At 31.7% G+C, this 23,008-nt stretch overlaps 1 long non-coding RNA gene across 1 annotated transcript; it reads right to left on the bottom strand.

Moving 5' to 3' along the window:
- Positions 1-2,408: 2,408 nt before the first annotated feature.
- LOC143074705 (uncharacterized) lies at positions 2,409-15,009 on the bottom strand. The gene is made up of 5 exons (XR_012978019.1): positions 14,644-15,009; positions 12,681-12,768; positions 10,121-10,254; positions 5,915-6,053; positions 2,409-2,550 (listed from the first exon to the last, which is right to left on the bottom strand). It is a non-coding gene; the product is annotated as an uncharacterized LOC143074705 (long non-coding RNA).
- Between the last annotated feature and the right edge of the window lie 7,999 nt (positions 15,010-23,008).

Genomic DNA, 23,008 nt, shown 5'->3' on the forward strand with positions numbered 1-23,008 from the left:
GAAAAAATACACTGGTTATATAGCAGTTTCACAAACACTTATTTTGATCATTGAGAATCTTAATATTCCATTAACAACACAGCGTAATTAAAACGTTCAGTTGATTTTACAGAGTTATCTCCCTGTAGTGTTAGGTACCACCTTAAGTTTCTTTATACATTATAATTTCATAATTTGTGTACCTATTTTTTCATTCAGTTTTACTTTTTCAACAAGAAGTTATATTGTTCATTTTAACAGTCATGTTCTTAACATACTTCTTTGTTTTCCGTGATGATGCAAGATTTTTATGAACAATGCAGAGCATCGCGTCTATAAACAGGATAAACAGCCGCCTGAAGACAAGCAATGCTTGTGTTACATTCGGATATTCACATTAAACTAAGTTCATAACAGAGGCGTGCTCAATACATATTTATTTGGAATTTACATGTGCTAATTTCCGACATAAAATTTTGTTTCAAAATGCAGTGATTGTTATTTTTGTATATAAAAAAAAATAAAATTAAGACTATATCTAAACAGCAAAACTATCTGCATATATAACTAAATTTCTTTACGGTTGACAATTTGCACAAACATATCAACCATCCTTGAATTAACATCATCTCATTTTAAAATAAATTAGTGTTTAGGGATAATGTGACCTTCGGATATATTTTCTTTTAATTTCAGATGATTTCTCAAAATTTGCAACAGAAAAATTTCTTTCAAACTATAACCTTTTTTCATGCCAGTACCAAAGTATTGAGCTAGTGGGATGGTGATACCTTCTTGGACTTATTGTTGATAAGCAGTCGCAACGACCCAGTATATAGACAATAATAGTGCATTGACTTGACATATGAACGATATAAGGATGATCATGAGGCTTAGAAACCTTATATCGTTGATATGTCAAGTCAATGCACTATTATTGTCTTTATTCTGTAATCTAATAAAAAAAAACATTTTTAACTGTTGTTTAATGCGTTAAGTTTATTTATTTGATTTAAATATTGGGGGAAATCTCCTTTAAAAAGGCCTCATATCATGCTCTCGGAGAAGTATACAACACATTAATGAACTGTACATTAATTTTACCTGTTGAATCCTACACTCGATGGTGAACGAGATCGTTTGAGTATGGACTGAAATATCAACCATAAGCATAAAACAATGATTTATAGGTTGCAAACAAAAAATATTAACAAATGAAATATGTTTTTCCAATAATTGCAAAAGAAACAAGGTTGAGTCGTTCCACGTATTGTTGTATGCATTGGAAACAAGGACAGGTTGAAGAGGTCGTATGAATAATTAAATATTATTTCGGCAACTTCTATTTAAATATTCATGAGAAAAAGTGATATCGGGTCAGCGACTGTGTATGACAACGCATTTTGAGTGCTCAAATAGAACGAGTGCAGTATAAAAATTATTGTAATCAAATTAGATTAAATCCATTTTACTACATGAAATAATCATTTCGACAATCAGTGTATTTTCAGTGGTGTTCGGGGTTACACTATTTGCAAACCAAATCAAAATATAACGTTGAAGTTCTTATGTATTCCAAAAATCTAAGTTATATCCAAACATCGACAAACAGGAAGTGCCATGCATAAGGAAAATATTATTATTACCTAAAAAGTTCATACATTTTTCTAATTTGGACATCAAAAGAGATTATTTCTTTTTAATATGTTCAGTCAAATTCAATGTTATCTTTTCTACTGGTTCTCTCGCTTTTAATTGGTTGTCTCTGCGTCAATTGAAAAAATATAAATATATAATTAAAAACAATTTGTTGTTTTATTTAAATGCTTAATGAGACGTTACTTCCTGTTTCAACGTTACTTTTGGCGTCTAAACATAGGTTTCTTCAATCTGATTAAATAAAAAGATATCGTTTCTATACATTTTTGCCTTAAAGAAGGGAGATCATTGTTAACTTCCGGTCTCATATGATAGCTTTTTTCAAACTGAATCCAAAAATATAGGTTTCTACATACTTTTGCCGATAATAATTGAGACATTTAGCTACTTCCGTTTTATTGAAGTTCACTTCCAATTGATATTTTTTATTATTACATTGGTTGCAATGATTTCCCAGTTAAATAAATACCGATAATTTCAGATATGAAATAAACGTGGTTATTTCACTCTCTGACTTCATACAACAATATGCGTTGTCAAGACGTCGATAACGGTGGATCAAAACAAATTGTGAATACGTAGAAAAAAGATATAGTTCCTTACATGTTTACAACACTTTAGTTTTTATGAATGAATTGCAACAGTACAACATCTAACAGATCAGTATGTGTCTCACAGGTATGAACAGTTAAAATATACACAAATATCCTATACCAATAATATTTATATATACACGTCCAACTATTTGACAACTTTATGAGAGACACTGTCCATCGGATAACACGTTGTTACACAGAGCTAACACTATAATATCTATATTTTTCGTCTCAAATTTAGACAAACAATGTTTTTGATAGGTACATACTGGGTCCTTCTATTGAATAATGGTAGTCTAGGTTAAGGCTCTTCAAACTGTAAAATATGAAGAAAAACTATTATCTTTTGATACCTGACTGATATTAATTTTGATTTTTTAATATTGTCCAATATGAGTTGCATGATCATGGAAGTGTCTGTTATATAATAGGAATATTTTCCTCGGCGTTTTCAATTTTATTAAAGGCCCACATAACATGTATACTTAAAAAACATAGAATAACAAATTTTAATGAAATTTCTAAAATTATTCTCTGTTTTAATTTAATGAATAATGAAGAAAAAAATGATTTTATATTTTATTGTGAAGACTGTGATATATTATTTATCTTTGTAAACAGTCGAAGTGAAATGTATAATGAGAAAACTAACTACATTTAAGTCAATACGTGAACTGTGTAAGATTCACGACTAATATCATATACATATATATATGATCAAGATATTTGAAATGTTAATTTTATGAGGAGTCACGTGTCAAAAATAGTATTGTAATAGATATTAACATTTGTTTTTCAATGTTACATGTACATGTTTGTATTGGTTCCTGTCTATAGTTGTGCATGTTGTGTTATATGTTTCTCTTTAGTAACAATTCTATTGTTTGGATTTTAAACTAATAAAATACTTATTCTCAATCTCAGTCTTATATATGTTGTTCTTTATATCGCATAATATAGTTATTTGATAAAACAATATCAGGAATATTTCATCAGTTCAAAATAAAATATTATAAAAATATAAATTTAGCCCTTTCACAATGATGATTGACATGGGTTTCATTTCTTTCTAACACAAACGATGCAAACGACTAAGCGCGCACATGTTTTGATCATTTGTTTCTAACATACGTTTGCAAAGTTTACATAAACTTTGACAAATTATGCAATCGCTAAAGATGAGTCTACAGTTTGTCGTTCGCCGTTTGTTAGTACAAACACTACATTTGTTTCTAATTTGAACTTGATTAAACGATATATTTTTTGTACGTTTGTAAAAAATCTGTTTACCAACAACATGTGCATGCATAATTGAAAGTTCAAACTGGGCCAGTAAAGACTTATTGAACGTTGTATTTGTTTCTACTTTCGTAGCGTTTAGAAAATAACAACAAACGCCACACAACGTTTACTAAATTTTGGTGAGAAAGAAATGCAGCCTAAGATCCGTGAAATGATCATTAAAGCTCATTTTCATTGCAGATATCTTGGAAAATGGTATGATGATTTCCAACCAAATTACCTCTAGTGAGGTCGAATATGTCATAATGACTGACAGACCTGCAAGATGAGACAAATGACGTAATGCTTCTATTTATCAAACATGATAGATATCACCTTCTATGATAAAACACTACTATACCATTCATTATAATCTTGTTAATGTGGATGATACTTCATCCTATTAAGATATATTTTTCAATGGCCATAATACTTTGAACCCAAATCCATTAAAATTTAACACTTTGTTCTAATGCTTAATGTAAGAAAATACGTTCGACAAAAGACATAACGTAAATGCATATTGTCTTTTTGAAGGGTGCAAGTGGTGGTGAAAGAAATGAAAGTTGATTAAACACAAATCCAAAAGTTGTGTTAGAATAGACAACACGAAGATCCCCTCTGCCATCATATTAAAGCGTATCACCCCTATAACCATTTTACTCATATTATTATTATTAAAACTTACACACAGATTGAATGACATTGTATCACTCTTTTTTCATATACCAATATCAAAGCAACTGCAATTATGATTTTCTATCTATAATGGCTTTCATAATTTTGGTTTTAGCATTGCTGATGATGGTAAATGTAGAAAAGCTATTTGCTAGTGTCTGATTTATAAAACGTTTTTTTTTAAATTTTTTTGTAGATAATAGTTAACACAATGTGAAAAAAAGATAAATACAATTTTTTGATTAGTGCTAAATTGTTAGCAATTCGTGTTCTTTTATAAGGGGTTTACATGATTAGAGTCTCAAATTGATTTTCTATAAGAGTTATTACTTTAAATAATGAACTTTGTCCAATCCTATAGCTCTTGTTTTCTATCGTTAAAGCAATAATAAAAACAGAAACTGTAAATTTCAATTACGGTTACAAATACAAGATTATAAAAATTACTATAAAAACTGAAAAAATTACAAGTTTCCTCCTTACACGAATTATTCAGTTTTACTATGATATTGACATCTGTCATTTCGGGGCCTTTTATAGCCGACTATGCGGTATGTGTTTTGTCATTATTGAAGGACATACGGTGACCTATAGTTGTCAACTTTTATCAAGAGGTCTCTGGTTGCGAGTTGTTCCATTGGTAATCATACTGCATCTTCGTATTTATGTTGTTTTACTGTTTTATAACTTTTATTCTAAAAAAAACCTGTAAGGGATAGAAACTGCAAACTGCACCAATTTCAACACTGATTGTCATGATTAATTCTTACCGTCTTCAGATTTAAGTTCATAAATTATATTCTAATCAAGCAACGAACATGCCAACCTTCACTAAAAATGAAACATAAGGTTAAGTGCCAATAATTTAATTTTGGATGTAACACGTCTTCTGATTTGCGGAAAGGTTTTTTGTGTATTAGCTCATAGACATAATTTTGTCATGTAACCGTGACGTCTTCAACTTTTTTTTTTTTTCATGATTTACTCCTTAAAACTGGTATTTAGAATTAAATTATAAAAAATGAATGTAATATTTTTTCTGTCTATTAGGAAAAACCTCATAAATGTGGTGCACACTTTGAAAATAAATCGCTACCCTGGTTAATCAGTGTGCAACAAATTTTTTATGTTATTTCTTCATAGACCAAAAACATATTAGTCATTCCTGAAGTGAAACCTTTACTGAAATGAATCATAAGGTTACGTGCCAATTTTTGCGCTTAATTTTGACAACTGTCATAGTAAGAATCACTCAAATATGACGAAGAAAATAAAACTCTTAGGAGACAAAACTTAATACTTTTTGGATCGTGGATGGAGGCCATGGTTAATTATGCCAAAAACAATTGAAATTATGGGGAAAAAGTACCAAAATTGACCTTAAAATACAAATAATGTTTTTTAAGGGGTCATAGCTTCATAAATTGTAAAGGAAGGTGCCAGACAAATACATTTTTGTCTTAATAGTATTATCACAAGTACTTTTTTGTGAAATTTGTAAGTTTTTGGCCCGTTTTAAAAAGCATCAAAAATTTAGGGTCAATTTTAACCCTTCGTGAACCTTCTCCTTTCTATTTCAACATTTTAAAAGATTACGCAGGATCATAATGGCATCCATGATATGTTCTGATTTTTCTACTCTGTTTTTGAAGTATTCAATCGGCATTACAATTTAATCGAGACTCTGGACTATTAATAATAGTGCAATATATCTTAATCACCTAAATAAATTGAATTCCTCATGTTTCCACCACATTTCCGTGCAGGTTCTCCGCTGCAATTCCGGCTGCATTCTGTTTCTGAAAGTTTTGGATACCTACTATCAATCAGGACATCTCCACACAAACAATAGGAATTACCCTACAAAATTTCATAAACTTTGATTGATATAAAGCTGGACATGTCGATAACAAGTGCATAGAATTTATTTAATGATTTAAGGATGTTTGCTCTACTTGTTTTTGATATTTTTGCCATATATTCGGAATTTTCTGGTTTAAATCCATGTAACGCATTACTGAAAACTTTTGCCTACTAACCACTACTTTTCGTTCCAATTTAATTGGTTTTGGGTACATTTATCCCTTACAGCATGGGAATAGTATAGTGAATAAACATATATAGCCCAGCCTACGAATTAGATTTAAGCTGACAGTTCACAAATATAGGACAATAAGCCCTCTACCAACAGAGCTTAAGAAGTAATACACCAACGCAGATACTGGAGGACAGTTATTTATCTACTAGGTAAGCAGATGTAGATCTTAGGGGGGGTCTTATGGAGCTATATTTACATGCATGGTTAATGTATAGATTAATTCTAAACGATGCCTAGTCCCCATCCTTTTCAAACTCCTTCATCCATATCTGTTGAGTGGAAGCACCGCTACAGTTTAAATAAGTAGTTACTGTACTCTAATTACCACGATTACGACCCACCCTCAAGCCATAAAAGTGTACTGGGCACATCTGAAAACTATGACTAACGTCACATACTTCAAATATTCATGGTCACAGTTATAGTCATTATCTTCTATCAGAATATATATTATGATGTCATAACGACAAAAGAGGAGATTCAAAACTATTTCTAACCAATGTACCAATCATAGCGATAAACTTGTCAGTCCCGTTGTTTTTTTTTTTAATTTCTAAATACCCTCGGGACCTTTCAATGAACCTCATTCAGTAATATGTTATTTTTGCGCTGTTCAGATTCGTAACTCGAATTCTGATTGGTTGAAAAAGTCACATGCAGAAGTGAAACTATATATGCATCGTTGTTAAATCTCATACGAGTATAACGAAATCAGAGAACTATATTTAATTAGATTGCATAGATGTAAAGAATCTAATTGGAATGTCTAGGAAGGAATTTAAAAATTTAAAACAATACGAATAGGTATAAATTATATGCAGCATTTTATTTTTCTCTGTGAATAATCAATCTCTTATTCAAAATACACTACATTTCAGTTAACTTGAATATGTGTATGCCAATTATCTTAAAAATATAAATTGTTTAAAGTTTTCTTGAATAGTTACTTTTTCTAAATTACAAAAAACGTCTAATAAAGTTTTTAGGAATTTAAAGTGTTTTATAACATGTATAATATTATATTAAAAACAATCACGGAAAATATATCAGAAAATGTGATAACAAGCATCATATGCTATTCAAAACATGTTAATGTTTTTTAACATGATGATGACAGCATTGCTATGACAGTTGAGGAATATCCAATTGAAGGCGGGGCATATGAATATTTAACTTTGGAGTTTTGTCGAAGTTCAATTATATGACGTTGATTTCGAAAAACAAACATGGTTTTAACTTCATTTGAGGGGACACAAAAAGCTACAGATTTGAAACTAAATAATTTGAAAAAACAGGACATTATTTTGAATATTGACACATTTTTTAAGATTAGAGATTAATGATTCTAAGGGAATATATCTTTATATAGCGTGTAACTTACTTCGCCTGCTACTTATAAATTCATGACAAATGAGGAATACAAGGAACTAGACATGCTAGATAAGTAGAGTTAAACAAAGGATTGGCGAGTTTGTATACGCATACCTCAAATGAGCCCTGGTACTCCATTATGAAGACACACATCAATAGATTAAAGGTCAAGGTACTGTCACAGAAATTTTGAATACAACTTTTTTGGTTCGTTGAACTTAAGAAAAATCTATGTAATGATTATTTAATATTTGATGGTTCTTCGAGAATATAAGAATATTTTTCACCAATTGTATAAGCTTCTATATTAATTTGCATCTGTTTTGAAAGAGTTAGTCCTTATTTTTTTTTCAGGAAAAAATGAGAATTTAGAGTTAAATTCAACGAGCCAAAGTTGTATGCAAAATTTGACGTAAAGCTGTGACTGTATAAAACCAAGGAGATGCTGTATGATAGCCAATGAGATAACTATCGGCCAAATTTCAAATGAAGTGTGTGTAAGCAATTGTAGGCAACTGAGCGACCATCAAAAATAAGGGAAAAAAAACTGTATAGACGGTTTTTAAATGCCCGGCATAAAAATATGAAACAATACTAGAGAAAACTATGCTATAGCAAAACAATTATGAAAATCATATATGACAGACACGAACCAACGACAACCACTGAACTACATGCTCCTAACTTGGGACAGGCACATACAGAATTAGGCAGTGGTGAACATGTTTGTAAGCACTCAACACCCCCTAACCCTGTGCAGTGGTGTTACAGCACACCATGAAACAAACTATTAAAATCCGTTGAAAAAAGCTTAACTCATCAGGTCGATACAAAGCAGAAAAAAAATGAAACAAAAACCCTAACAACCAAAACGACACAAAGTACAGATCTGAGAATACTCACAGTTACTGACAGCTAATACTAAAATAGTGTATCTAAGACTAAAATAACAGCTCACATTCAACCTGTTATCCAACGGATTAACTGTAAAGACGTAATTAAGAGTAAAAAAAAACCGTCACCTTGTGCAATGCCAAAATATAGGTATCCACATATTGGTGTACCGTTAAAGTGCATATCTGTATAACTATTATATTAAGTATCGTTTGAATTTACTGATAACAAAATCAATATTAATACCAACAACACAAAATGCGAAGATATATTACGATGTTGAATTTATATCCTTGTTGAATGATTTTATTTAAAGGGTTGATAAGTTTTCGCGGATAGTAATAAAGTTTCCGTGCTAGGTTAACAACACTACCTTCAGCAAGGATGTGATATTTTGTTTGAAATAGGATAACTGTAGGTTCTGCAAAACTTGCAAACAAAATCTTTGTATCTATGGAAGAATTTAGTAAAGGTTTAAAGTGATTTGTTGTAACAAAAACCCCGACTTAATTGTCTACCAATAATATATTACGCTCATCGAAATCCAAAAACGTCACTACAGATACGGGCATAGAGAACGAGTTTCTGGTGTAAAACTGAAATACAAATGTATCTAATTCGAGGAAAGGACAGATATAGCTGTTAATATTTGATTTATTTAAAGTAAGTTCCTTTGCTTAATTTGAGCAGTATATTTAGAGAATTCTTACTTATTTAACGCAACAATATTACCAAGATAACGGTATGTGTTGTTGAATTCATTAATTAATCGGAATTAAGACGGATTGGTTTCTGAGTTTGGTCATACACTTTGATTTATAACAGTACAGACATAAGTCTGTTATCCAATGGGGACAATTGTCGCCCATAGAAATACATACATCCTGTCGAAAAACTTTATTTCCGAAACGTACATAAATGTTGCCAAGGAGAAAATTTACAGCTTTAATATAATCTCATTGCAATAAGTATATCTAAAATATCTGCCTTTATCATTAGAGAATAAAAAAGGCTTAATATGAGATGCATCAAATAAGTTTGCTATCAGATTGATCAAACGATCGGTTAGTTAAATAGTAAAATGTTTGCTTCAAGGGTAGTTTGGAAGTGTAGTACAATGAGTGGAAAAGCCAACACTTTCAACCGAATCAAAAGTGCCATTAAAAGCACGTAATTTATCCAAAACATCTAAAGATTTTTTTACACTCTGATAATAGTTAATTCCACTATTTTCATGTGTTTTATTACAAAATTTAATAACAATTTCCTTGACAGTAGTTAAGGAGCTCGTTAAAAGCACTTAACAATTATAAGAAGAACACTCACTAGAGGCCGCGATGAACGATATTTTACTTTTATTTTTTTTGTAACCAATGCATAGTGGGGACATTTAAATGTTCCGAGGAGGCCTTATGCTTAGTTGTGGTAATGACATGCTCATTTACTATTTGACTCTTGTGGAGCGTACGGCCTTGAATGTAGTTGATAATGTATATTACATTAATTGTATCTTGACCTTAAATTGAATAAAAACAGATTTTTTTTAATATTATAAGATACAAACTTGCAAGCCACCAAATCGGTATCCACTGCAGTGTTGCTTACAAAATGCAAGGGACATGTCTTCCCTCTGAATCATTTTGTGTTTCAAGTGCCTACTTGCATCATCATTGTAACAACCTAAGTAATCTGCTGTCTCTGAAGTAAAAATAAGTAAAAGCCGATAATAGACAGATAAAAGAGTGGCAAAAGATACCAAAGAAACATTACAACTCATGAGTCGAAAATAAACTGACAACGCCATGGCTAAAAATGCAAAAAGACCAACAGACAAACAACAGTACACGAAACACAACATGGGAAACTAAAGACTCAGCAACATGACCCCCCAGAAAAAAACGAGGCTGATCTCGGGTGCTCCGGAAGTATTAAAGATCCTGCTATACATGTGGCACCCGTTAACATATAAAATATAAACGATGTTTTAAAGTGTTGTTCGTAAAAGCAGCGTGTTTCAATGAAATACATATTATGTTTTGTCGATATTTTTGACTTGATTCTTCTAAAAGTATCATTTGCTTAGTTTCATATCAGAATAAGAACGATTGGATTGTTTCTCAGTTAAATCCAGCATATCCAAAATGTGTCTCTCCCTTCTTTGATTTTTTTCAGTTATTTCCCGTGTCTTTGTTTTTTCAGACTTTCCATTGCTAACCAAAAGTAGAGCTGTTGTGTAAATATGCTGAACCCTATTTTGTTTCGTCGGTAGTAATGTTTTACTTTCTTATAAAAAGCTGTAATGTTGATATCAGATTTATTGCAACCGACGTCCCAGTGAATAAGCAACAACAAAAATATTGATATGTTATGGAACTCTTTGTTAAGATATTTCATTTTTAAAAAATGGCGGGAAAAGGCTGACTCGGACTTTTACCTTATTTTTAGCATTGGCTTTATTTGGGTCTCAAATCGTCAGAAAAAAATCTAAAATCTGCTTAAATTTTGGGAATAACCTTTTTATGAGCTATTGAAGTCTTCTATGAAAAGAAAAATTGGTGATATGGGCAAAATAGTTTACCCTGTATTGTAGGGAAAAAAACCAAGGAATCCGAACATCTGACAAAATTCCTAAACCTGACTTAACTGCATCCTTAAGGATGTACTTAGGTGAGGTTTTAGAATTTGTGTCAAATGTTCGGACTCCTTGGTGTTTTTCCATACAATACAATGTAAAATATTGTGCCCCATAACACCCATTTATTTTTTCATATAAGACTTAATAGCTCATGAAAGGTCATTTACCAAAATTTTAGAAGATTCTTCATTTTCTTTCTTTTGTGTTGAGAACTAATAATACCAATGCAAATATAAGGTAAAAGTCCAAGTCGGCCTTTTCCCGCCATATTTTAAATCTCAAATATCTCGAAAAGGAAGTCCATGACCTGTCAATATTGTTAGCTTATTTTTATCCTTAATTGATGCTCTACTAGTTTATAGTATTAATTTTAACTTCTTAATTTATTAATTTTCACCTAACCTCACCTTAGTAAATCCTTAATAGATAACTAAGCGACACTTTAATGCAATATGTAATCTAGAATATTTGACTACCAATTTACCCCCCTCCCCCCGGCCGAAAGAAAAACAAAAGATAAAACAACAACTTTTAACAAACCAAAGAACGAAATTGTGTTCCATGATGTTAGCCACAATCTTTACCCGCCACACACCGGTACAAAGACCGCTGAAATTTATGTTTTACATTCCCATAGGAGAATTCATTTATTATCAACAAAATACTAGTAAAAACATTTTGCAATACACATCATGAGACCTTCAGATGTTTTGAAATATATTATTTGTTATTTTATTTTATGCAGAGTAAATGTATATGTTTTTCATTTATCCTTGCTGAAAATACTTTGTACAATTGCAAAATAGCTCTGACACAGTAATCTTGGTATATTTTGTTAGATTTAAATGGTACCCATTTAGTTTGTGAGGTAACTCTCCTATTATGTATTTTCGAATTTGAATTTTAGTCAGACAATGTATAAAACGTTACGCCACTGAAATATATGTAAAACACAAGGATAAATAAGAGATGTTTTTATATACTTAGTAGTAAATATGGGTATATTGTATGTGTAATACAATTGATGACAATCGTGCTGTATCAGCAATTATTGATTATGTCGATATAAGTCCCGGTTACAGAGGCTTTATCAATTCTAATCTGTTTGATGTCACGTAATCAATATCAGTCGTTGTTAAAAAAGCTTTATCAAATTCGTTATATGTATTACGTCATATCTCGTGAAAAATATCCAAGAGATATTAGTTGTATACTTGAGGTATAAGTATATAATAAAGGTTTAATGATATGGACTTTTCAAAATCACACACCATATCAACCCTCAACCAATATCATCCCTCGTGCAGAGGTCTTATGATTATTATATTAGTGTCTCGGTTTGCTACCGGTGTGATATTGAAAAAGCCATATTATATTCTCTTTTAATTGATTTGAAACATTCAGTCGGATGGTAATATGAATATTCAATTACACAATGCTATCAGATAACGAGTAAATGCCCTTTATTAGCACTATAAGACAATCATACCTAATTTAATACAAACTGGAAGGTCTTTGCTCGTGATGACACAGGTTTCTCCAAATGAACAAGGATTCGGCCAACACGTGTCTGATTCCTGTAGAAATACAATTTATTAATCGATAACATCCCATCTGACAACATATCTTAAAATTGCAGTAACATAGTGACATAGTTTCGCAAAGGTAAAACATCATTGAAAATTTCCTTGTGATTGGAATGTGGTATTTAAATATTGGTAGTAATGTGGTATTTTTGAATAGTTCTTCAATTAATTTTTTTTTTCGTTAAGCAATTAGACATTATTATGCAGGCAGTTTGAATTAGTTTGTATGTCAAGTGTGGAAAGTTGAACTTTCTCCCTTTCATGTTTTATGAAATTTGGTACACAAATTCTAAAAATGAATATTTATACGACCCTAACATGTCTAACAACTCGTCGAGGTGTTCGACTATTCAGAATGTGAGCTTGGGGTTATTTACAGCCTTTTGTTTGTTACTTCTTTATTCTGTCTTGTTTGTTTAATAAGATCACATTCTATTTCTGTTTGGATATATATGAGCATTCCTGATGAAGGTAAATCAAGAAAAGCGCATCGAACGCAACGTATTTTCATATTTAAATAAATTTAAATTTGCATTGTAAACTGAAAAAAGTAAATGTCTTAGTTGATAAGCCTACTAACAGTAAAATCACTTAATTCTACAATACGAGTTTAATAGAGAGAAAAAAAACAAGTAAAGAACAATCAATTGAATTATAAGTAAGAATGTAACTGTTACTTAAAGCAAGCTCACATTTCTCGTTCTGCTTGAATGAAACCAAGCTGTCTTTCACTAAACAATCAGATGTGATAATTTGAGCCTTGAATAAACCTGTTCATATAATCAATATAGAATAGAGAACAGAACATTTCAGTTTTCCTTCAACTTAAAATGAGCGAATTAATGTGCATTTTAATCTTTATCTGTGTGTCTATGCAATAAAACAATAGGCAAAAATGTTATTTATTTATAAAACTGTCCATTCACATGCAGAAAATTATGTGATTTTTTTTTATAGAGACCAGGTTTTGTGTTAGGAATGTTATTAAAAGCGTATACAAGGAGATAACACAGACAGTTTGGTTATATTAAGGAGTGTACAGTTTTTTTCTATTTGTCGTAAATTCTGTCAGGTGGAAAAAGATATTCCAAATTAAATATAGTAAATTGAAATTTAACCATGCTTATACCAGGCTAACTGAGAATAAACATTCAATATAAGAACATGAATCAGCAGAACATTTCCATCAATGAGAGACAATGAACAAGTTGTTCTGTTTATCTTACAACATATAAGAATGCTTATCAATTGATTGAACTTTGATACAACAAAAGCCTTTATTATTCAGGAGGAACCAAATACTTTGAATAAAACAGATTCGGCTCGTTTAACATTCATTACATTTTGAAAAAAATATTTTCTTTGACCTGTTCATGCTGTTGATACAAATATAAAAAATTCACACATTTTACCGAAATAATTTTATTGGATATATATATCAGATTGACAAACACTAATTTTGAACAATAAGAAGCTTGATTTCGCTTCACTAATAGCATGTGATTACAACGTTCAGCTGTTTTGTTCAAGAGTTAACTCCCTTAGGTGGTCTGTATCCCTTAATATATGTTTCTGCTATACGTAATGTAAACTTAAAATCAATTAGGTAGAGCAGAACAATATAAAACTGTGGTCCTTACATATTAGAACACAACTCCTATTTCGATAGGTTGCACAATCTCTCAAAATATGTACATCACACATACATGTACATATACAGTTATAAGTTCAAATTAAAAAGTATCAAACAATATAAATAAATGAATAGAAAAATTTGGGAGATGTATATATTTTATATGTGCATGTACCGAGCTTTTAAAAGTGAAAAAAAGTGGACATATAAACACATGTTTCGCAAGTACTTACAATCGTCCATGTTAACATTTCTGAGTACATGTATTGTTCCTTATCTATTGCTGTGGCCTGTTGAGTCGCGTTAAGAAGTTCGCAGTACAAATTACTTTTTACGAAGTTGAACGCAGTACATCCAGCGTACCTAGTGCATCTTAACTTGCACATTCTTGGTCCTACATTGAAAAACACTTTCAGTATCTGAGAATCAAGGTACTTGCCACTTTGAAAAATTCCACCACTTAATACATACACCATTGTGATAATTAAGTGAGTTACCATTGCTTTGATAAACAACATTTTCCTGGAACGAATACAAATATTTACAATGTTAAAATATGTTTATAAGGAAATCCCTGACACCAATCTGAAACAAATCAAAGTATATCTTATCTGCAAACGTGTATACTGAAAATTACTTCATCTCATTTTGTAGAAAAATGACTAATCAGAGAAAAATCAGATTCTCATACATAAATTTACACATGTAAGTATATTATAGCTAATCAGATTGTAATACATGAATGTACGCATGTTAGTATATTGATGATTAGATTGTCACATGTCATTAAGCAACCAGCAATCAATCATATATGAATGTACGTATTTTAGTATATAGATTTAATGTGAATACGAATCAATTTATTAAACTGTAACTTATACTAAACAAAACAATTATCAAAATAGTTAAAACAAAAATAATAAGAAATAGAGTTGAAAAACATTTGAACTAAATATTCTAAATAATGGTGCCAAATCTGACTGATTTCTACAACAGTCTTGTTGATATGTTTGGTGTCGATATGCTTTTTGCATTTTGTTAATTGATAAATTAGTCGAAGGTTCCCCTGAAGCTTAGAATCATTTGATAAAGAGCTTTATGCTTCAAATAATTTTATAATGTTTTAGTAGTTTCAATAAATTATGTATAACAGATATTTTATGTCAACACATAGATGCTGAATACATGGCTGATGTTACCTTGGATGCATGTACTCATGCAGTTCTTCAATTAAAGTATCAAAATTGCAATCCTTATGTCTCATTAATAATTCATTGTGCTCACTTTAGTGGTTTAAAATAAACACACAAAATATAGTTATGAAAACAATTAAGTGTTTTACCTTTACTAAAAGCTTCATCGATCCATTTCAATTAAACATAACAAACATAATAGTGAATTGAAGGAATGAATGAATGCTATATTCGCAAGAAGCATATACTTGCAACGAAGATATATACAATACATGACAAACAAAATACAGAAGAGAACAGAAGTAACAGAGTAGTGTAAATTCAGAAATTATTGCAAGGTTTTTATTAATGCGAATAATGCGACCGGCGGACGATCGCAATATTAAATTTAACCTCCCACTCCTACTTTCATTTTTCATTCGTCAGTTTGTGGTTGACTTATCTCCCTTTGTTCAGTGGCGTGATGTAAGTAACCTTTCATCTGTGGCATTTAAGGTTAATGTATTTTTACAACTGATTTCCGCTAATCTGTGTTATCCGTGAAGCCGGGTGCCATTTTTATAACACTTTGAATTTTGATTGAAATGTGTCTGTTATAAGTTTGTGTTTAATAAAATGCTGCCGGGAATTTTATGAATTGGAAAATAACTATTGACATGCTGTTCGATTATTTTATCCAGTGACAAATTACGATGTTACTTTATTTTGTTAAAGTCATAAGAAACGAGTGACCGGTGAAAAATAATGTTCTTCCAATTCTTGAACCAATGCATACAAACATCATAAACTTAGTCTTCTGTTCAAGAATTTTTCACTTTTTTCGCATAAATTTCGTATAATCATCATTTTTTTTTATCAATCGGTCAGTTTTGTTGTGAAAATATGACAGGTAATTAAAGTTCGTGTTTTGAAGCCGAAGTTTAACGATTGCCACCAATCAACAACAAATCAACAAAAAAGCATGGAAATTGAGCACGTATTTAACATGTAAATTCAGATAATAGTTTATTTTAAGGACATCCATGCGTATTGCGATCACCGGATTTTTACGAGATGGGTCACTCTGAGGTCACTTTGCATACGGAAAATATGTCGGGGCAATTGCTTCCTGGAAGGAAGAAATTAAAATAAAGTAAACTTCTTCTAAATATGAATAAATTAAAGAATTTTCTTCAGAAAAAAGTATATGTACATACGTTTTATAATGTAAACTATCCATTTAGTTATAAAAAACACATGCATTATTTTTTTTTAATTTGAGGTTTCTTATGACTTTAATATTGTTTGAAATTATTCAGTGAAGCATGTGTATTGTTGGTATAAGTAAACACCGTAAGAAAGTGAGAAATAAAACAAATTATCTAATAATAGTTATCACAATAAATAAATAATAGACTTTAAATAACAAAAATCATCATTAGATATTATTGTTCATAACGCACAAGTATGGCAATAGTTTATGTAAGTGTCAATTTATAAAATTGAATGCAAGAATAACAATAATCATCACACGCTACTATTGTTCATTAAGCAAAAGTTCAACACTACATGTAGTTCATTAAAGATACAATCAATTAACACTTTATACAGTCACTTATACCAGACTTTTTCCAATCTAGCAATGTGAGGCTTTCTTTGACTTTAACTCGGGAAACACTTTGTTCAACCATTTAGCATGTAACGGCTTGAGAATAGAGAGTCTTAGGTCAACTTTGTTGATGATGGTTGAATCTTTGAGATCTTCAGCAACCAATTCTGCGTCCCAGTTTGTTAACTCGTTTTTCATAGCCAGTGGCGGATCCAGAGGGGGCGTAGAGGGCGTACGCACCCCCTTTTGCTCGGACTTTTTTTTTTTTTTTTTTTGATAAAATGATTAATCAGACTAGACTTCGTGAACTTTGCCATTTCCCATATACTGTAGTATTTGATTTTTATGCGACAATTCTTTACTTATTAAAATATTTTTCGCTGGAATTTACTGATTGTCAAAGTCATGTAATTCTCTATGGTGGAGTTGAACAGTGCGTCGAAAAAAACATCGCTTAGTCATTTGTGAATTCAAATTACAGTAACACATTGATTAGGCTGAGGATGACAATCATGACACCTTCAACGCGACACAGAATTGAGCAAGAATGTATTAACTTCTATTTCACTATTCCACCAAACAATCTATAGACTATTACACTCACATGAAAAAAAGTTCCACGTCAATATTATTTACCTTCGAAAACATGTTTAACCCCAAACGCCCCAGTCAATTTTGAAATAACATAGCTGAATAATGATCCCCAATCAGTATAAGCTCTAGATATATTTATGGTCTAACGTACGAACCATTTGAGTTGAGGAGACAGTCTGAGATATTTGAGAAAAGAAAATAACTGATTTTTGCCATAAGCAAACATTCTGGCTGTATCTGGATTGACAAGAATTATCATGTCCACTGTTTTTGCTATTAGAAACACAAATTATCAACAGAATTATTTAACAGTTAAATAAACATGATGAATAAAAACGGGCATTTTTTTGGTGGCAGGGGTTTGCATGTCTCAACGGAATGTCTGTTTCGCCGAACTGATATATCAAATACTTTTTTCTCAAGACCAGACTGCAACCTGCCTGATGGATGTGGCCTTTATGTCTCCATTTGTCGACCGTCATTCATAAATTCGTTGTCATTTCAGACTCATTCAGCCTTTGATTGCTTTGGAACCCCTCACTTCCCTTAATTTTGTTAGGTGAAACATATCAACCAAACATTTGGATAAGAAATTGCTTGTTTGTCTTTTTTAACTTGTGCAGGCCATATTGTAAATTTCTGTGAATACCCCGGCGTATATCTTGATTACAACAAAAAATCTGTGAAGTTATGATAACTTAACTTACAACAAAACAGCGAGAATTTTCCATGTCTATTTTCTATTGACAAGTCCCACATCAAATTTATCAGTTCATAGCTTTGGATCCATACTATCTTTTTATGATAGACAATTAATAGAGAGAATACAGCATCAAAAATATCCAACCCTTACACTTTACAACAACTACAAAATGTATATTCCCCACGCCACTAACCGTTTGAAAAGTGCATATTACACTTATTTTATGTTTTTGACCCCCAAAAGGTCACAGACATTTTTCGCCTGGCTCCGCTCGGCGATCTTTCAAAACTTCACCCCCCTTTCCAAAATCCTGGATCCACCCCCTGTGTATCATTTCGCTAAGATTTAGATCTATTTACGACATTCTATGTAGAGAAAAAAATACCGTCTAACATCAATTTCTATTATTTGTCACATAATTTAAGAAATGTATTAAGACAAAAGGAGGTTATTAGTGTTTTAGTCATGTACATGTAAGTAACCATTTTACTAATTATATTGTCACTGAAAGGACTGATCTAACATTCAAGTAAAAGTAACGTTGTCCGAATACCTTTTTACTTAATGCTAGCGCAGCCACGCAATAACCAAATTAACCCAGGTTCTTTCATAAATTATGAAGACCAGTTCTGCCCTGGACACCTTGTCACACTAGGCGACAAGTGTAACCGACATAACGGACAATTCCCTGGGAGGAAAAGCTAATACTTGACCGGATATTGATTTGGACAAGTATAAGCCAGCATTCTAGGCAGGGAAGTCTTAAAGAAATAATACCTAAATTATCTTATTCATTTTATACCAAAATACACAATAAATATTCTAATATTATGACAGTTAGTTGTACAACAATTCAGAAGTTAAATAAAGTGGGGAAAGGTCTTACTTTAAGTAGGGACTTTTAAAATGTATCATTTAATCCAGTTTATTCCCGAGTCCTAGCGTTTGAACCCTACATAATGCCTAAACTTTTATGAGACGAACAGTAAGAGTACAAATCATGGCAGTAATGAAAACTGGTAGTTATCTTTGAGGAGAGTGTGAATTCTGGACAATGTAGTAAATGTGAATTCAGTATATAATAAATAACAAAATGACTTAACAAATGTTACTTTCTTGAAATAAGATTTGCAATTTTACCAATTTCAAACACCATCTTACCTTTAACTATAAATAACCGGTTTAGAAAAGAAGTCCATTTATTGCGTACATAAACACAGGTGAAAGTTTTTATGTAAACAATTGTATTAACGCAGCTCAATTAAATCTCATTCTTCTTTGGTGTTCTTCGTTTCATATGATAGATATGTTTCGTATACATTTGGAACTGGATCTTTAGAGCATATAATTGTATGGTATGTAAAGTATGCTTCTTTATGTGCCAGTAGTAAATCAGGAGTCTGTATTTCAATGGTTGTCGATGAATTGAATTGTAATATGTTTTATTCCGGAGACTACGGAGTGGGTATTTTATAGGCCGTATACAATATAAGTACGTCTGAGTCAGTGACAACTCTACAACAGATTTATCCATCGGATCACCAGCAGTGATGGTGATACATTGCTGCGTACATTATGTATATGTCGTGTACATCTGATTATTTTGTACAGGTTATTACCTGTACAAAAACTTTGTAAGAGTAATTACTCGTATTATGACATCATACAAGTTATTACTTGTACAAATATAATTGTACGAGTAATTACCTGGACAGTTTTTGTTGAGAAAAAGATAATAACTTGTACAGCTCGCCATCTTTTAGTTTTATTTGTTTCTTTCTTCCATCTGTTTTTTTAAGCAATAATTTCAGCAAACATGACGATTTGAGCATATTGGGCTAAACAACTAGGTGGAACTAAAATACGGACTACTAGTGCCAAGTGACAGAGTCATTGAAAGGAATAAATAAAATAATAATCTTCTTCCAATTATTTTGATTTTTTATTTTTTCAATGGACAAAAATGATCAGATGGAGGGAAACAATTATTCAATTGTTCTCTTACAGTTGGGTTTTAATTATAATTATTTATTTACTTGTTTTTTTATATAGATTGCACAATTCTTCATCATTCTGACCAATGTCAGTTGTTCTCGTGTGATCATGAAATCATCATACTCTTTATGTCAGCGTTCTATATTATTATGGACACATGACTTTGAGGGGGAAGTTGTCTATCATGCATTAATCAAAGCTCTGACCAAGAAGAAATTCCCATTATTTATCACTATGCAGGATATGTGGAGCTCCAAAAAGTAAAAACAATGTCAGTGAGTTGGTAAGCCACTTCAGCTGCTCGCTTTGCCTTTTACGGGCCCACATCCACCGAGTGAAAATCAGGATAATGTCTCTGCTTATATTGGCAATTTGTGGTTATTTTTTAACTCCTTATAACTATTGTTTGTATGCCCCTATGACCAATGTTAACTCCAGAGTGTGCTGTTCTAATCAGAGGGTAAATTTGATCAACTGTACAATAATAAATAATTTCTGCTAAATTCAAAACATTTTTCCATCTTAAGAATTATTTTTGAAGTGCTGTCTTTTTGGAACTTAACTTGTCTTCCTTTACATTACTTAAAGTATCTCTTTATCTTTCAGATGTGAATACTGAATTATTAGAAGACTTTATTGTCATCTCACTATTTATTTATTTCATCATGAACTGTCTTCTATTTGATGTTTTCAATTTTAATCCTTTACAGTGACTTGACTGTAACTGTTGCTATCCACCAATTGCAAGAGAGGGACGAAAGATACCAAAGGGACAGTCAAACTCATAAATCTAAAACAAACTGACAACGCCATGGCTAAAAATGAAAAAGACAAACAAACAACAGCACACACGACACAACATAGAAAACTAAAGAATAAACAACACGAACCCCAGCAAAAAACTAGGGGTGATCTCAGGTGCTCCGGAAGGGTAAGCAGATCTTGAAAACCAACATCGCAAATTAAAATGTCTTTCATTGAAATGTTTCATTAAATGTTCGTCAAATTAGTATTCATCGTGTCTGTTGATAAACCATTAAATGTTGGTCAAATTAGTATTCATCGTGTCTGTTGATAAACCATTAAATGTTGGTCAAATTAGTATTCATCGTGTCTGTTGATAAACCATTAAATGTTCGTCAAATTAGTATTCATCGTGTCTGTTGATAAACCATTAAATGTTCATCAATAGTCTAATTCGGTAGGTCACATTCATGAAAGGGAATGGGATTGTAGTTACGACGTAAGGAACATATCCGATATCATTTGTGAAACGGTTATTCCATAACGGTCAACCAACTCGTGATGGCGTCCGTAAAATTTACGAAGGGATGATTTCAACTTCACCATTTGGAACTCTTGGTTTAATAGCTTCCTTGTGAGCAGCAACCCTCTATCAAGAAAATCATGATAGGAAATGCAAGCACGGAAATATCGTATCAATTGGGAGATATATACCCCGTATGCAGGTGCTGCTGGAATGTTGCTACTTAGAGATGGAAAGTTCACAATTGGAAAGCTGAAATCATCTCTTTTGTCGTAAAGTTTTATTTTCAACCGACCCTCATTGTCAATTTCTAGATGTAAGTCAAGATATGAGGCCGACTTAACTGTATCTGTAGTATCCTTTATCTCTATCTCGATTGGACAGATGCGTTCCACATAGTCACCAAATTTTGAATTATTTAGTGAAAGAACATCATCTATATAGCGAAAAGTAGAGTTAAAGGATATTGCTAACTTCTTATCTTTCTTCCTAAGAAGTTCCTGCATGAAGTCAGCCTAATAATAATAAAGAAACAAGTCGGCAAGTAGAGGGGCACAGTTTGTTTCCATTGGAATGCCGACAGTCTGTTGAAAAACACGTCCTCCGAACGTAACAAATATGTTTTCAATCAAGAAATCAAGCATCTTGATAATATCAGTTTCAGAGATTTTTTTTGTGCGAATCAGAGTGATCCTTTACAAAGTAGGATTTATCCCTCCCTAAGACAAGATACTTGTATCTACGTTGGCCATTCTTTTTTACGAAGCAAAGCAATACCAACTCTTTCAATTTGTCTTTAGTTTGGAATGTGAAATTCTAGCGTACAGAGTAGTCAAATGTTTTAATGCTGTTACAAGATGAAAGAGAGTTAGATTGTATGTACTCTAAAAGATCTTTGGAATTTTTAAGTATCCACATCTGATTCACGCTCCCTCTAGAATAGGCAGTTTCACAATAACTTTGAAGCCCGTCTTTGATTGCTGATAAAATAGATGCTAATAATTTAGAAAGAGGTTGAGTGGAGCACTTGGAAGACCCAGCAATATACCGTTGTTTGTAAGGACACTTATGTAGTTTAGGTATCCAATACGGTGATGGCAGATCCAGTTCTTCAGCTTTGGTTGAAATTCCAAAGGAACACAGAACAGACCTATGATTATCCAGGATTTCCCCTTTGATAAGTGTCGTGAGGGTATATGTTGAGTTTCCAAGTGAATTGTCAATACCTAATTCGTTTATCAAGCAGTTAATGTAATGA

Source organism: Mytilus galloprovincialis, chromosome 5 (genome assembly GCF_965363235.1).
Source record: "Mytilus galloprovincialis chromosome 5, xbMytGall1.hap1.1, whole genome shotgun sequence".
Classification (NCBI taxonomy): domain Eukaryota; kingdom Metazoa; phylum Mollusca; class Bivalvia; order Mytilida; family Mytilidae; genus Mytilus; species Mytilus galloprovincialis.